The sequence below is a fragment of the Wyeomyia smithii genome, chromosome 3 (genome assembly GCF_029784165.1).
Source record: "Wyeomyia smithii strain HCP4-BCI-WySm-NY-G18 chromosome 3, ASM2978416v1, whole genome shotgun sequence".
Lineage (NCBI taxonomy): Eukaryota > Metazoa > Arthropoda > Insecta > Diptera > Culicidae > Wyeomyia > Wyeomyia smithii.
Window position 1 is genome coordinate 165,271,940 of NC_073696.1, and position 17,460 is coordinate 165,289,399.

At 38.4% G+C, this 17,460-nt stretch overlaps 1 protein-coding gene across 3 annotated transcripts in view; it reads right to left on the reverse strand.

The window, feature by feature from the left end:
- The window catches only part of LOC129730678 (3-phosphoinositide-dependent protein kinase 1), a 114,090-nt gene that overhangs the window by 96,232 nt on the left and 398 nt on the right, over window positions 1–17,460 (reverse strand). The window contains exon 2 of one of the 3 annotated variants that reach the window (XM_055690207.1): window positions 16,941–17,075. The exons of the other annotated variants lie outside the window; for them this stretch is intronic. The gene's annotated coding sequence lies outside the window, so the exon portion shown is untranslated. The remainder of the gene's footprint in view (window positions 1–16,940; window positions 17,076–17,460) is intronic. 3 annotated transcript variants of the gene reach the window in all.

Sequence of the window (17,460 nt, forward strand, 5' to 3'; positions counted from 1 at the left end):
GAGCACAGGTTGGGCAACGGCTGCTCTTTGATTTAATAGAACTTCTTCCCTCGCCACGTTTGATTTTGGGAGACTTCAACTCTCATGGTGTGGCTTGGGGTTCCCCTTACAATGATAACCGCTCCTCTTTAATCTATAACCTTTGCGATGACTTCGACATGACTATTTTGAACAACGGTGAAATGACACGTATCCCGAAACCTCCAGCGCGCCCAAGCGCTTTGGATCTATCCTTATGTTCGACGTCGCTACGGTTGGATTGCACATGGAAGGTAATCCTCGATCCTCACGGTAGCGACCATTTGCCTATTCTTATTTCAATTACTAACGGGTCAACTCGCATGCGACCAGTTGACATTCCGTATGACCTCACACGGAATGTCGATTGGAAGTTATACGAGGAAATGATTTCAAAAGCGGTCGATTCGATTTAACATCATCCACCACTTGAAGAATACAACCTCCTCGCGGGCTTGATTCTCGACGCCGCGTTGCAAGCCCAAACGAAGAAATATCCTGGCGTAACGATTAAAGAACGGCCTCCCACTCCGTGGTGGGACGAAGAGTGCTCCGATGTCTACACGCAAAGATCCGACGCGTTTTTGGCCTACCAGAAGGGAGGTATACCTGGCGACTATTTACGGTATTCGGAGCTTGATACCAAGCTTAAAAATTTGGCTAAAGCAAAGAAACGCGGATATTGGCGTCGGTTCGTGAACGAGACGTCGAGGGAGACATCGATGAGCACTCTTTGGAACACAGCCCGAAGAAAATTCTTTGTAATGGCGAACATCATAGTTTATTTATTGCGTGCTGTGAAATTTTCAAACTAATTTACGTGTGAAATTGTGTGTATACAGTGGAAATTGTGATTCCAAAGTGTACCTATTAAGGATCTCAATCAGGATAAGTAGAAGTGCAGTAGTAACTACTACCTGTTTTGATATAAATTTGTTATTTCTTTCCGCCACTCACTGCGGTGTGAGCTGGTTTGTTTGGTGCTGTTTTTTTTTTCTATTGTCTCTGTTGCCTGTGCGACGCCGTACGTAGCGTCCACTGTGTAAGGCTGAAATGGAATGTGTAAAGTGTAAATGTATTGTCTTGATTAACGATCTCGTTTGCTGTTTTCGCTGCGGAGGGAGATTTCACTCTCGCTGCGGTGGAATAAGTGGACCCTCAGTGAAATTAATCAATGCAAGCGATAATGTTCTGTTTAAATGCAACGACTGTCTATCAGTTCAGAGTTGTGACGAACAGAATGTTTCAGTTTTGGATGTTGATGCACTAAGACAGGAGATCAAACAGATTTCAAGTTTGGTTGCAGATATTCAAAACAACATTACTGCTCAGATAGGCAACGCGTTAAAGAGCGGGATGGAAGAAATGAGCTTAAATATAATCAGTACTCTAAAGCAAAGAGGCGATGATTTTGATAAATTTATTAGTGGAAAAATGGATATTATGACTAGTTCATTTTTAGAAAATAAACGTAGACAGGAGTTAGTTGAAATGGGCAATAATGTGTCGGATTCTGATAGTTTGAATCGGAATGTGGCAAAAAAGACTAAAAAACGTAAATTAAATGAAGATGGTAATTGCGCGAATAACGAAACAGAAGTTTTAACTTTTGCGAGTGTAGTTCGTGGTAATATAAAAAAACGTAAGGCTGGTCCAGTCATTGTGATCAAGCCAAAAGAGTCCTCCCAGAGTAGTGAAGCTACAAGGGAATTTTTAAAGTCGAATTTAGATCCGAAGACCCACAAAATAAGTAACTTTAGAAACGGGAAAGATGGCTCAGTTATTGTTGAGTGTGCAACAAATGATAACATAGAGATCGTGAAAAGTGGTATTGAAAACAACCTTGGTGAAAGCTACACAGCTGTTGTACCCGTTCCCCCGGTGCCAAGATTAAAAGTAATGGGTATGAGTGATCAGTATTCTCCTGACGCCTTCATTGACCTTTTAAAGAGTCAAAACGAGGCGGTTTCTATCGATAGTATCAAGGTTATTAGTATGTACGAAAATCCACGTTTCAAATATAACAAGTTCAACGTGGTAATTGAAGTCGATAAAAAGTCGTATAATAGTTTGTTGACCGCGAAAAAAGTGAATGTTGGGTGGGATCGGTGCCACATCATTCCAGCGATTAACATTTTGAGATGCTTCAAATGTGGAGAATTTGGGCACAAGAGCACAGAATGTAAAAACGATGAAAAGTGCTCCTTGTGTAGCGGGCAACACAAGACATCTGAATGTTCTTCCACTGTATCGAAATGCATTAACTGTTTAAAATTTAATAAAGAACGCAAAATGAATTTGGACGTTAACCACGCAGCATCTAGCTCGGAATGCTCAGTTTACAAGAAATTGTATGAGCAAAAAAAAGCAGCCTGCGTTTCGATAAATAGCAACCAAGTTCCAAGTGGAATGTGAATCAATTCGATATGATGTATTTGAATATTGCAGGGTTATCTACAAACTACGTTGCTTTGCGACAGATTGTAGAGGAAAAGCGTCCATTTTTGGTATTTTTATCAGAAACTCACATTGTAGATATTGATGCGTTCGACCAATACTCTATACCGGGATACAAAATAGCTGCTTGTTGCTCGCATTCCAGACACACTGGCGGTGTTGCTATTTATGCACAGGAATCAATTCGATTCAATCTTCGCCACAACGAAGCAATTGATGGAAACTGGTTCTTGGGCATTACGGTGGAAGGTGGCATGAAGATGGGTAATTATGGTGTTGTTTATCATTCTCCCAGTTCAAGTGACCAGCGTTTTATGGAGATTTTGGAAACTTGGTTCGAAGTTTTTGTGGATTGTAGTAAATTTAACCTTATTACCGGAGATTTTAACATGAATTGGCGCGATAACCTCAATTCAAATCATTTGAAGCGCTTAGCCGAATTTTGCAATTTGAAACAAATAATCAATGAGTATAACCGTATTTCCAGACATAGTAGGACTTTGATTGACCACGTTTATACTAATTTTGACTCCGTTTCTGCAATGGTGAGTCCCAATTTAAAAGTTACCGATCATGAAACGATTGTTATAAATAATTGTGGTACGGGAAGTAAAATAAATCAAGTGAAATTTAAGTGCTGGAAAAATTACTCGAAACGAAAGGTTTCGGAGCTTGTTGCAAGAAACTTGGACTTTTCCCTATCTCGTAGCCTTGATGATAAAGCAACTATTTTGAACAATGTTTTAAAAAACTGTACTAATCAGTTAGTCAAACAAAAGAATGTTGTTGTTAAGAACTCGAACAACTGGTACAATCTAAATCTTTTGCGCCTCAGGCGAAAAAGAGACAAATTGTACAAGAAGTTTTGTAGAACAACAAATGATAATGATTGGTACAATTATACAGTTGCTAGGAATATATATTCACAATCTCTGAACAAAACACGGAGCGAATATATACAGGGGAAAATTGATCAACATAAAAACAACAGCAAAGAGTTATGGAGAATACTGAAGTCATTACTGAAACCTTGCAATTTTAATCCGCGGTCCATAACTTTTGATGGCATTGAAGAACATTCTGAAGCAACAATTGCAAGTAAGTTCAATGATTATTTCATCGAAAGTGTTTCATTGATCAATAAATCAATTGAATTGGTTAATGAACCGAATGAAATAAAACGGCCGTATAATGTTAATTGTAGTTTTGAAAGCTTTCACCAACTTACACTAGAACAACTCAAAAACATATGTTTTTCTCTTCATAAAACGGCTGGAATTGATAACGTTAATGCTAGAGTTATTCAAGATTGTTTTCATGTTATTGGGCACGATCTACTTGGCCTTATAAACAAATCATTACAAACGGGGCACGTGCCACAAATTTGGAAGGAGTCGTTAGTGATTCCGATACAAAAAGTTGCTGGGACGATTAAAGCCGAAGAGTTTCGTCCTATCAATATGTTGCACACTTTAGAGAAAATCTTAGAACTTGCTGTAAAAGGCCAACTGTTACAATATTTGAACTCTAACGGTTTGCTGATACCAGAACAATCAGGATATCGGGAAGGCCATTCTTGTGAAACTGCATTGAATTTGGTGTTAGCAAAATGGAAAGAAAACATTGAGCGTAAGGATACTATTGTTGCGGTGTTTTTGGATCTTAAACGCGCTTTTGAAACGATTTCTAGGCCCTTATTGTTACAAACTATAAAGCGCTTTGGAATTACGAGTACTGCATACAAATGGTTTGAAAACTACTTGTGTGACAGAACTCAAAGGACTATTTTCAATAATTTTACCTCTGATCCCATAAGGAACACTCTTGGTGTACCTCAGGGAAGTGTATTAGGGCCTATTTTGTTTATTATGTACATTAATGATATGAGAAGAGTCTTACGTTTTTGTGACATAAATCTTTTTGCTGATGACACAGTATTGTTCATTGCAGCTAAAAATCTCGAAGAAGCCATATTGCATTTAAACAAAGATTTGCGATCGCTGAGCGGATGGTTGAAATTCAAACAGCTAAAATTGAATACCAACAAAACAAAATTCATGATTATTTCGCGAAACCGTGTAAATGAAAATGTCTCAGTTGAAATTGATGGTGAGACAATCGATCGCGTGAGTGAGATCAAATATCTTGGCGTGATTATTGATGACAAGCTAAAGTTCAATGTTCACATTGATAATGTCATCAAGAAAATTGCCAAGAAATATGGAATCCTCTGTCGTTTGAAAAAGGAGTTGAATACTTTCAGCAAGATTCATCTCTATAAATCAATCATCTCTCCTCATTTAGACTTTTGCACTTCCATTTTATTTTTGGCAAATGAAACACAAATATCGAGATTGCAGCGTTTGCAAAATAAAATAATGCGGTTGATTTTGAGATGCAATAGATACACTTCCTCGTCCTTGATGCTTGACGCTTTGCAATGGCTATCGGTGAAGCAACGAATTGTTTTTCTGACAATGGTGTTCATTTTTAAAGTAGCTAATGGATTGCTGCCCCGATATTTGTGTGATCGAATTGTTAGAGGAAGTGACATCCATAGATATAACACAAGAAATGCGGGAGAAATTAGAACACCACATTTTTTAACTAGTGCTTCACAAAATTCATTGTTCTTTAAAGGAATAAATTTATACAATTCGATGCCTAGACACATCAGACGTACGGCGACGCTATCAGAATTCAAGAGACTATGCATTTCACACGTCAAAGCTGAATTTTAAGCAGTTATTTAATTTTTTTTAATTTAGCTAAACTGTAATTGACGAAGTTCTTGTAACGGATGATCTCTGTGGACTCTGCTTATATAGCTTTTTAAAGGAATATGGTAGCACTGAAAAACTATTATGTTCGTCACGAGGGTGATGATGGATTTTGTAATTATTGATGTAGTATAAAATAAAAAAGAGTAGTCTACGAAGGTTTGAAAATCGCGCGCGATGATCAGATATGAAGGACTGAATTTAGAAATTTAATCATTTGAGATGGAGAATACCTTTATTATTTTATTTTGACATTATCAAGATACTCGTCAGAGTAATCGGAACGATTTTAGTTCTGTTGGTTGTCATTGGACATTGGTTTCCTAGCCGGTCTAGGATATTTTCGAGTTGGAAATATTTTCGACTTCCCTAGGTGGGGGCTCTCTTATAAATCACATCGAAGTTGACAGCTGGACTTGTGCTTTGCTTGCTGATCACGGCAGGAATGGCCTCGTCGGGATTGTATCGACTTTGTGGATGATTACACTGGATGTTGGCTTAACTCAGATGCAATTAATGTCTTTTGGCTGACAGTTGCAAATAAATTGATACCGACAACGCTTTGTCGATGAATTACTTGATTTTTGACGAATATTTTCTCTATTTGAATCGCTGCAAAGCATTGGATCAATTGTGAAGAAATTTATATCTGTGATGAAAACCAGTTCGTTTTGTTTGCTTATCTGGTTTAATTGTTTTATAATAATTATCTTGTAGATAAATCGTCTTTCTCAAACCTTTGTAGGGGTAAGAGGTGGGACCATCATCATCATCATCAAAGAATGCGGAATCGCGTAACGGTCAACGAAAGCGAGGAGTCTTCAAGTCGGTGGATATTTGATTTTGCCAGGAAAGTATGTCCGGACTCTGTTCCTGAGCAAAACATTGTTCGCGATGCGTCTCCGGGCCACGACGCGATAGAATCACCTTTTACGATGGCAGAATTTTCAGTTGCCCTCCTGTCCTGTAACAATAACGCGCCTGGGTTAGATAGAATCAAATTCAACTTGTTGAAGAATCTACCCGGCAATGCCAAGAGGCGCTTGTTGAACTTGTTCAATAAGTTCCTGGAGCAAAACATTGTACCGCAGGATTGGAGGCAAGTGAAGGTGATCGCCATCCAAAAACCAGGGAAACCAGCTTCTGATCACAACTCTTATAGGCCGATTGCAATGCTATCCTGTATCCGGAAATTGATGGAAAAAATGATACTCCGTCGTTTAGACCATTGGGTCGAATCAAATGGTCTACTATCAGATACTCAATTTGGCTTCCGCCGTGTCAAAGGGACGAATAATTGTCTTGCGTTGCTTTCAACAGATATTCAGCTGGCGTATGCTCGCAAAGAACAAATGGCGTCTGCGTTCTTGGACATTAAGGGGGCTTTTGATTCCGTTTCTATTGACATTCTTTCGGGTAAACTTCACCGACAAGGATTTTCTCCAATTTTGAACAATTTTTTGCACAATTTGTTGTCCGAAAAGCACATGCATTTTACGCACGGCGATTTGGGAACTTTTCGCATTAGCTACATGGGTCTTCCCCAGGGCTCATGATTAAGCCCCCTTCTTTACAACTTTTATGTAAATGACATCGACGAATGTCTGGCAAACTCATGCACGAAAAGACAACTTGCAGACGACAGTGTAATCTCTGTTACAGGAGCCAAAGCTGCCGATTTGCAAGGACCATTGCAAGATACCTTGGACAATTTGTCTGCTTGGGCTTTACAGCTAGGTATCGAATTCTCTCCGGAGAAGACTGAGATAGTAGTTTTTTCTAGGAAGCATGAACCTGCTCAGCTTCAAACACAATTAATGGGTAAAACGATTTCTCAGGTTTTGGTACACAAATATCTTGGTGTCTGGTTCGACTCTAAAGGCACCTGGGGTTGTCACGTGAGGTATCTGATGAAAAAATGTCAACAAAGAGTGAATTTTCTTCGTACAATAACCGGACAATGGTGGGGAGCCCACCCAGGAGACCTTATAAGGCTTTACCAAACAACGATACTGTCTGTTATTGAGTACGGGTGTTTCTGCTTCCGCTCCGCAGCAAACACACATTCGATCAAACTGGAGCGAATACAATATCGTTGTTTGCGTATCGCCTTGGGTTGCATGCAATCGACCCATACGATGAGTTTGGAGATCTTAGCTGGAGTACTACCATTGAAAAACCGCTTCTGGAGCCTGTCTTCTCGTATTCTAATCAAATGTGAGGTCTTGAACCGTCCCGTGATTGAAAATTTTGAAAGGTTAATCGAACTTAATTCTCAAACCCGTTTTATGACATTGTATTTCAATCACATGTCCCAAAATATTAACCCTTCTTCGAATATTCCAAATCGTGTCGACTTATCAAATACTTCTGATTCTACTGTGTTTTTCGATACATCCATGATAGAAGAAACTCGTGGAATCCCGGATCATTTACGCGTGCAGCAGATCCCTAAAATTTTTTCCAATAAATATCGAAACATCAACTGCGACAATATGTACTACACTGACGGATCACTTCTTGATGGGTCCACTGGCTTCGGTATCTTCAATAATAATTTAACCGTCTCCCATAAGCTCGATAATCCTGATTCTGTTTACGTCGCAGAATTAGCTGCAATTCAGTACACCCTAGGGATTATCGAAAAAATGCCCACGGACCATTATTTCATCTTTACGGACAGTCTCAGTTCCATTGAGGCTCTCCGATCGATGAAGGATGTTAAGCACTCTCCGTATTTCCTGGGGAAAATACGGGAACATCTGAGTGCTTTATCCGAAAAATCTACTCAGATTACCTTAGCGTGGGTCCCTTCTCACTGCTCGATACCGGGTAATGAGAAAGCGGACTCTTTGGCTAAGGTGGGCGCAACAAACGGTGATATTTATGAAAGATCAATTGCCTTTAATGAATTTTTCGCATTTGTACGTCAGAATACGATCATCAGTTGGCAAAATTCTTGGACCAAGGGGGAACTGGGAAGGTGGTTACATTCCATAATCCCCAAGGTATCGACGAACCCGTGGTTCAAGGGGTTGGATGTAGGTCGGGATTTCATTTGCGTGATGTCCCGGCTTATGTCCAATCACTATAGATTTGACGCGCATCTCCGTCGTGTTGAGCTCGGGGAGAGTGGTATCTGTGCCCGTGGAGAAGGTTATCACGACATAGAGCACGTTGTTTGGTCATGCCCTGTACACCGTGACGCCAGGTCTAGATTAATAGCTTCCCTGCAGGCCGAAGGTAGGCAGCCGGCTGTTCCTGTTCGTGATGTCTTGGCGAGCCGTGACCTATCCTACATGTCCCTTATATACGTTTTCCTGAAATCCATCCACGCCCCAGTTTAGTCCTATCCCCTTCCGCCTACATCCAACCAAACGACAAGAACACGTTAAGACCCCGGATCCGGAAACAGCAATCAGACCCGCACGATACTCTCAAGGCCCGATGGAAACAACCCAATATGCCAGTCCGTAATATCTTGGCCCTGCAGCGAAATAAATTTAATATGCTGCTTACCTATGGCAATGAAAACCATCAAACAGCAAACCTGTGCTTTTAATGCAAAATATTCTCGCTTTAAGTTAGATTTAGTTTCAGCTCGTAGTCGGCAGCGAGGATAAAAAATTTGCTTTTAGTTATTAAGATACTTTAGAAAGTAAGCTACCAGATATAACTGGCGCCGTTAAGCATTGAATTGTATTTGTGCCGTGTCAAATAAACTATAGATGAAGAAAAAAAAAACTCTTTTTCTCTCTTTTCTAAATGAAATGTATGAAAACTAGCCCCCCCCCCCCCTAGAAATTTTCCTTAGTTGCGCCCAGGACAACATATAGGGGCTATATTTAAAAATAAAGCCCCGAGGCAGGCGCGCAGTTCCATATACTTTTCACTTTGGTCGGGAAGACTTTTCACTCATTCAACATAGAAAGAGATAGCATGTTGTTGCCATCCCCCTGCTGTTTCGCGAGCACTGACAGCCTTTTGACGTATAATCGAGCCAGAGAGCCAGAGAAAAACGGCTTCAAACAGAATGTATGGGAATGACGTCCGTGACAGGGATGTGATGGAGGTTAGTTGAGACAGTTACGAACGTGTGATGTTTGCTCTAAATTGCAAATTTGGAGGGGGGGGGGCAGGTTGTTCAGTGTTACGTAATTTTATGGGGGTGAGTCATATCGAACGTCACTTATTGTTACATAGAGGGGGGGGAGGTGAAATCTAGGTTTTTGGCGTTACATAATTTGTGTACGAAGCCCAACGGGTCCTATCGTGCGCGATCATACAGGGTGTCAGGGTGCTCACTTAAAATCCTGTAAGGAATGATAGAAGACCCTATTTGATGGAAAAAAATACTTCTACGGATATGGCTAAAATTTAACTACAGCAGAGTTATTCACTTTTCTCAGTTTTCGGTTATGCTTGGCTTCAAGGGGTTATATACCTTTTTAGTTTTCAAAAATCAATTTTTTTATGACATTATCTTGAAATACAACATCTTGAGAACATTTTAACAAATTTTCATAAAGCTCTGAGCAAAGGTAGAGTGATTTGCAGTGCGCCACGCCACGGCCGCAAAAGCTTAACTAGAAACTTTATACGCGTTTATCTCGGAATGGCGTTTCTCAAAAAATGACTTTGCCGTGTTTACGATTGCGGTAAAGCTACACTGAACCGATTTTCTTCGTCTTTTTTTTAAATATTCGTTATTATATTCCCCGGTCTAGTGTTCGACATCGGACCACAAACGTTGGGTCCGCGTTCCGGTCCGGTAAAAAATCGGAACTAGCTCGTTCCGGTCCGATTTGGATCCGGTCCGATTGGCTTCGTTCCGGTTCCGGTCCGGAGTCCGGTCCGAAGTCCGGGAACAAAAGTTGCCAGTTTTGTCGAGAGCGTTATTTTAGTGAAAAAGTTATCATAAAGACTTTTATGCATGTTGGAAAGTATTTGACTAAATCAGAACAATTTTCCAATTTGTTTTTCTATTATATTTTTTTCCAATTGAAAAATTTGGAGTGTAGTAACAACTCTATCTAACTCTATTTCCCAATTCTCAAACTGATTGAGCATGTATGCCGATGGCATTCAATTAAGCACAAACTCAGAAGAAGTTGTGCGAGTCTATCAGTTGCAGGGTTGTTACAGAAATCTTGATTTTGAATCCGCAAAACCCGAGCCACTTGGTTTAAAGATCCGCGCCGTGAGAACTAAATTCGAGCCGAAAAAACTATTAAAAATTAATGATTCAAGCATTGTAGCGTTTTTCCTTCAAATATCATGTATTGATATATTTATAATAGCAAACTGGACATTTCTAGAGAACAAGGTTAGAAAAGTAAATTTTTCCATAAAAATCGTATGGAAACTGGACAGCTGACTTTGATTTTTTGTCCCACGCTAATGAAGGTATAGCTAGTTTGTGTTAAGCCTAAAACGCAGGACATTTAAATTTTAAACATACGACGCGAATAATTACCTAGTAGCTAAAACGTCTTTAATTAAATAAAAAAATGCTTTTGAACATGAACTTTTTGAACTAAAGTTCATCGTAAGTCGAAACCCTTACTGTGCCAATGTTTAGGAATAATGTTGAAAAAAAATTGTTTGAAAAATCATGTTCATAAATGCAAAATGTTCGTATTACTGATTTTTTGTCTCCTTTCCTCTGTTTAGGGAAATATTATTATAACGAGTAACGTACCAGTAAGATAAAAAATAGATGTTTGAAGAGAGAACTGAAAGATGAGATTTAAAAAATATGGACTAAGAGGTATACAGATACAGATACATACTTTAAAATCTAACTCTATAATCCTGAAATTGCCAGGAACATTCAATCAGTAGTTAATAATGCAATCCATAGAACGTTTTACAAAAACTTACAGTTCAAAAGAACAGAAGGCCAAGCCAAGTTTCAGTTGGAAAATGAAAAGATATCATTACTATTACGAGTTGAAGTATGGCACCAAGCTCGGAAAAGTAGAAGCAAACCTTAGCTTAGTAGAATTAGTAAAAATGAAGCTAAGAATGTTTTAATTCGATAAAAAACATGTACATAAAAATAACTGAGTTCAAATTCATGTCTAACATTTAACTTATATTTATCTGAAGAAACATGGAGAGAGAGTTTTTATGTACGAAAGATAGTGGTGCCACAGACAAACAGAAGTACCATATCATACAAAATTCTAAAAATATATTAGTAGACATGCCAATGTTCCAATTTAAACTAGATTCTTCCAGTTTTTTTTTTTCGAGTAATCCAGTTAAACAATTGAATCACAAAATCATCCAGTTTTTATATATTTTTCCAGTTTTATCCAGATTTTTTATCAGCTCAAGTTTCCATTGTTTTTGTCTATTTTGAATTTTTTTCAAGTAAAAATTGTATCTTGTTTCACACTTAAAAGTTCTTTAAGAAGGGGTTTCACGCATTTTTTTCTTTCTATTCTCTGCTCGCACGAATTCAGCCAAATTGATAGCAACATGATATGACATAGAATTGAAAAAAAAAACAATAAAAACAATCATAGGCGTAGCCAGAGGGGGGCCGTTGCCCCCCCCCCCCCCTAAACGTTGACATTGGTACAGAATTTTGTTTTCAATAATTCTAATAGCACAAAACGGCATCTTTAGCCCGTAGAAACATCTGTGTAAATTAACAGCCAGATCAAAAATAATTGAAATGCTTGCGCTTTGTTGCGTGGAATTGCACAGGTTTTTCAGTTGATCCACCAAGGATATTGCAGCGGCAAAAGTACCGGGCAAATCCGCCTGCATCAACTAGCTTGGAGTATTGGAACCGAGCTGTGACAATTCCTTACCTTGATTCTCTTGTAACCTCACTGGAAACACGGTTCGATGATGTTAGTGCACCTGCCTACGCGTTGTCCTTGCTGCATCCCACTAACGTAATACGCATGTCGTTGGAAGAGTTCAAGCGCAAAACCGAAAATTTCGTAATTTTTTATGAAGTTGACCATTTTGTTGGAGAGGTGGAAGTTTTGTATTAACATTGCAGCAGTATGAGAGCAGATCGTAAGAACCTGATAGCTAAAGCCCGTTCTTTCTTCCCTGCGACTGAGAAGGCAGTTAAAATTGTACTTGCTCTACCATGGAAACATGCACGATTGAACGCTCGTTTAGCACATTACGTCGGGTGAAAACCTGGCTGAGGTCAACAATATTTGAACAGCGGTTGAGTGCTCTCTGCTTGCTGAGTGTTCATCGGCAGATGGTCAACAACAATCGTGAAAAGACACATGAACCGCTTCCGGAACGTTTGATGTTTGATGCCCGAAAATTTTATTGAGAATCTTGACTGTGTCTTCAATCTTCACGTCCTTGAGAAGCTTTGACAGGATGTAGTTGAGATAGCGGCTGTGCGAATGGGTGTCCAGCTTTCGGAGAAGTAAACGTACCTTTGCCGTATCATTCAGCTGGCCTGCATCGTTCTGGAAGAGGTTCTGGTAGCGGTTGAACAACAACGTCCGAACGTAACTCCGTTTTCTTCGTCGAAGACAAACTCGATGATGTTCGAAGAGAGGGACTCTAAAATCTGCTCCGGGGTTTGATACTGACGCTGCTGCTGCTGGACCGCTATCCGCTGTAAAATTTGGGCCATCTTGTGAATAGTATCTTTAATTCCCGTTGCGGCTGCTGATCAACTCTATCTTCTGCCATGTTCGTGGATTTTTAAGATCTTCGTCGCCAAAATAATATGATCAAAGGTTTAAATGAACTGAAGACTTTTTAGTAAAGAACATCTATTTATATTCGAGGTTGGACAAAGAATAATAAAATTTTCCACTCTGATGTCAAGGACAACGTTTCACTGGTTGACTTGATGTAACAATTACTAAAGACTAGTATATATTTCTATTTTTCAAAACACACTAAAGTCGCTTTTTACGCGGGGGATACGTGCCACGTAAAAAAACGCGTAAATTCCGGAATCCGCGTAAAAAAAACGCGTAAATTTCGAAATCCGCGTAAAAAACCGCGTAAATTCCGGAATCCACGTAAAAAAAGCCGCGTAAAAAGCGACCTTAGTGTACCTTTTTTTACTTCAAAAATTTTGAAAAGCTTGCCCCCCCCTATTTGAAATTCTGGCTACGCCCATGAAAACAATGTAGAAGCAAAAGAGCCAATAATGGATAAAGCAACCATTTAAAATTTTGTAGAATCTGTATTCGAATAGGACTGACTTAGGAGTGAGATTGTTAAATAATTTTGATTGTGACCTAGACCGAGAATACTACATATTAAGTGATTGGCGCCTTGTCATATCTGTGGTATATAATCTCCATTTGCAAAATTGATTAATTTGATAAAATTTAAAGAATACCCATCTAAAGCAAAATCTTAAGGGGTAATATCCACCAAACGCTCAAAAAACAAGGCTTTTTTCATATTTTTTAAAGGACTTTTTTTTTTAGATGTAAGGTATATAAATAATATATCATTGTATTAAACAACTCTTGCAGAGTAGAAAGAAAAATTTTATTGCTATTTTTGTTACAAAATGGCGGCTGTGCAGCGATTGCCGTGAACCCCTTTTTTTAAGTTGTTCCACGGCGAGCAGTAGAAGTCGTGCCCCAATTCCACCTCTCACCAAAACAAAAAGTTTCTCATTATCTACATAAGTGTCGCTAGTGAAGTACACATGATTATATTTCTAGAATTTTCCTTCGCGAAACGGCAACGGTTTGGAAGAAAAAATTCTTTTTCGACAAAATAAAATCGTCTTTAATTGTTTATAACTTTTGTTGTTGTTAATCAATCGCTAAAATCGTGTGTACTTCACTAGATAATCTATTGAAGAAGCTAAAGTTAAAATTTCAAGTCAACCGGATGTAAACTTTTTCAGTTCTACTTTCTACTGATCGCCGATTTTGAAAACATGGTTTTGAGAAAAACGCGTTCAAAGTTTCAAAATGCTTTAAATTCTAAGAATTGCAATAATAAAGCCCCTAATAATTTTTTTACCATCAGTCAGCTATCCCTGCGCCGTAAAATTGTCCTTCGTGGGCCTTATTTGCCTCTCATTCCGTTTTTTGTCTGGTGTAAGGCTGCGCCTAGACTCTTTCGCGATATCGGACATGTAGGCTGTAGAGACGCTGTAACGGTCGAAACTTGATGTTACGACCTCTATACTTTAAGTTTGAAACACGATATCGATCATAGGTAACTACTACTAGTTTACAAAGCCGAGTATCGCCAAATTAAACGAAAAATGTGATTTTTGAGCACAAAAATTGTTCGGAAAAAATTGATTTAAACGAACTTTGGGTTTGGATCTGTACTTGGGCGATGTAGATTTTGATTCTAGGATAGGAGTTTTAGCATGATTTAGGCCGATAAAAAAATGGCATTTTTTTGGTGGATATTATAAGCGACTAAATAAGCTTTTTTGGATAAGCTTTTTCTCTTTGAGAGTGCTCTTTTTGAATTGTTCCGAAGAGTAGACAGTGTAGTTATCTATCTAAAAACCTAATTTGGTAAAAATCAGAATCGTTTTATACAATTTTTTGTCTCTAAAGTATTTTTTTTTCAATAGTCCTTTTCAAGTAGTTTTTTAGTCCTTTTCAAACGCTAGTTGAGATATTTTGAAAAAAAATGAAGGAAGTATGCGAAATTGCTTAATTGCTTTGCACCCACAATGTTTCATTGAAGTCTGAGAGGGTGCTGCCAAATCCTTGAATATTAAATTCTAGGTTGCAAGGCTCTCCGCAAAATCCGCGCCATGAGAAACGCAAAATCAGCAAAAAACGCAAAATCTGCGCCGACTGTAACAACCCTGCAGTTGTTCACTAGTTTCGAAGTGATAGCAAGAGCAAAATTGAAATAGGAAAAAAATTTAACAATCAATGTCTTTTTAATTTTATAAGAACCATATGATCAATTAAAGCACATATTACAGGGTAAAAAGGCGAGCAAGGCCATATGGGTTAACTTTCAATCAAAGCAGCGAAGAAAATCAAAAAGAAAGAACAACTTGCTGCGTTCTATGTTCTAAATTTAAAATTTTTTTTTCTTCACCGAGAATGTCCGGGGTCCGAGAAGCATTACCCGGTCCGTTCCGAAGTCCGGATGGCTCCGTTCCGTTCCGGTCTGGAAAATAATCGAAATTTGAAGGTTCCGGTCCGATCGGACTTCGGTCCGGACCGGACCGGACTTTTACCGGACCCTACCCGGTCCGATGTCAAACACTACCCCGGTCGTTGAACGATTGATTTTTGAAACACGAAGTACTTTACCAAAAACAATTTTTTTTTGTGCAATTTTCAGCGCTCAAAACATGTCTTTTCGGGAAAAATGTTCCCGTTTGCACTGAAAACAAAATACTTGTGAAGTGTGCAGTTTGCCACAGTTCCCTAGCCGGCGATCCAATTCTTTTATTCTGTATTACCATGCGAATGTTCCAAAATATGATTATATGACGAGGAGACTTCGTGGCTTTAATACAGTTCCACCTTAAGCTACTAACAAACTCCCGTTAAAAATGTAAATGTTGACTTAGAAATGCCCACCAACAAAAGGTTCAATTCGTCTAGAGATAGTTCTAGTTGCAATTTGTGCTTGTGTTAGGAAAGATGTTTAAAAGTTGTCTTGATTCAAGTTTCTAGGAGATGATTGTTTTCAGCACTGGTTTTTTTTACAAAACATAATCTCTTTAGTAATGCTGCCTGAGTTTACGTTTCCTAAAAACAATCGTGTCATACAAGTTTACGCGGCGGTACCGAAACATGTTTTCTTGCTTCGATGCTGAAATTAAAACTGTGCTGAGTACAATTTCTCTGATACCTACAGAGTATAATAAGAAGATTTAAATATTAATAAAAACAAATGGATATCGAATAGGCAAATGAATATATACGAAATTTTTCACCTGCCACTGCTTCCGTAATTTATTAAACAATAAACAAAACTTTTTGGAAGAGGATTCTGAATTGTTGAAATTACTGTCTTAGTGTAAAGTAAAAATGTTTAAAACATACCCGATACGGGAAGGAATTAGCCTTCATCTAACCCAACCAAAAACTAAATTTTATAATACTGCAAGTACCGTCAGCCGCGGTGAGATTTTACCTTTCAACCCGTGACTTGTCAGCCATCTCTTCCGGGTAAGAAAACTAGTTTTTCTTGGTTAAGTATTCGAGAAAACTTATTCAAAATATTTTGATATTGATTAAGCCCTAAACGGTGATGGCCACATAATAAAAAAAAATCTGAAGAGTCCTTCATTCCTGTTCAGTGTGATCTAATCCACCGATGTCTCTGTCTATCTCATATACAAATGCGCTAACTACGAAGGCACCTAGGACGCGACTATTACGGAAGTTGATAACGGCCTCATATTATCCGCAATCGAACGGACAAGTATTTCAGAAGCAATCTAGATCTGTTGACGTTCTCCCGCATAATCAATAACTATAAAACGTGCCTAACACCTAGTTCGGGATATAGTCCCGACTGTATGGGATATCGTTAAACCATATGGATTATCATCCGTTTATTGATTATGCGGGCTGCATTACGAGTTCAACGAGAAGTGTTCTTACAGTTCCACAAACATCTTCACACAGTTCCCATCACTGCAAAACTTGTGGACAAATAACCGAACGAAAGTATTCTATGAGCTTATATAAGTTCTATGAGCTTATAAATTTCATTGAAACACACCCAAACGAACCAGGTGCAAGTGATGCCAAGATCTACTTCCTTTAACGTCCTAATTCATGGATCCATTTGCAGCGAATCCTTCAAGAGATGAAAAACATATTCCAGACGTCGAAACTATTTCTTCTAACGGTAAACCTGAAGATGTGAAGATTACACAAAATACTGGATATTATTGGCTATGTCGAAACAAACATGTCAAAATATTCAACCAAGTATTTTATCACGTATGGATAATGAATGTACAAAACTAACTATGGTTGCGTTTTTTTTTAATTAAAACTAACATGTGATATGGGTGTATAGCAACACTGTATAAGGTTTAAACAAAGTGTAGCTATAGGCCTAACTGTTGAAACCGAAGTAATATATATAATTTACAATAAGAGCATTAATGAAATAATTTCGATAATTTCTAATCCCACTTTCATTATAGTAAGTTAAAATTGCTTTTGTATTTGAAGGCAAATCAAAATTAGAGCAAAACGCTTGAAAACAAAAACACTTTAATAAGATATTGTAC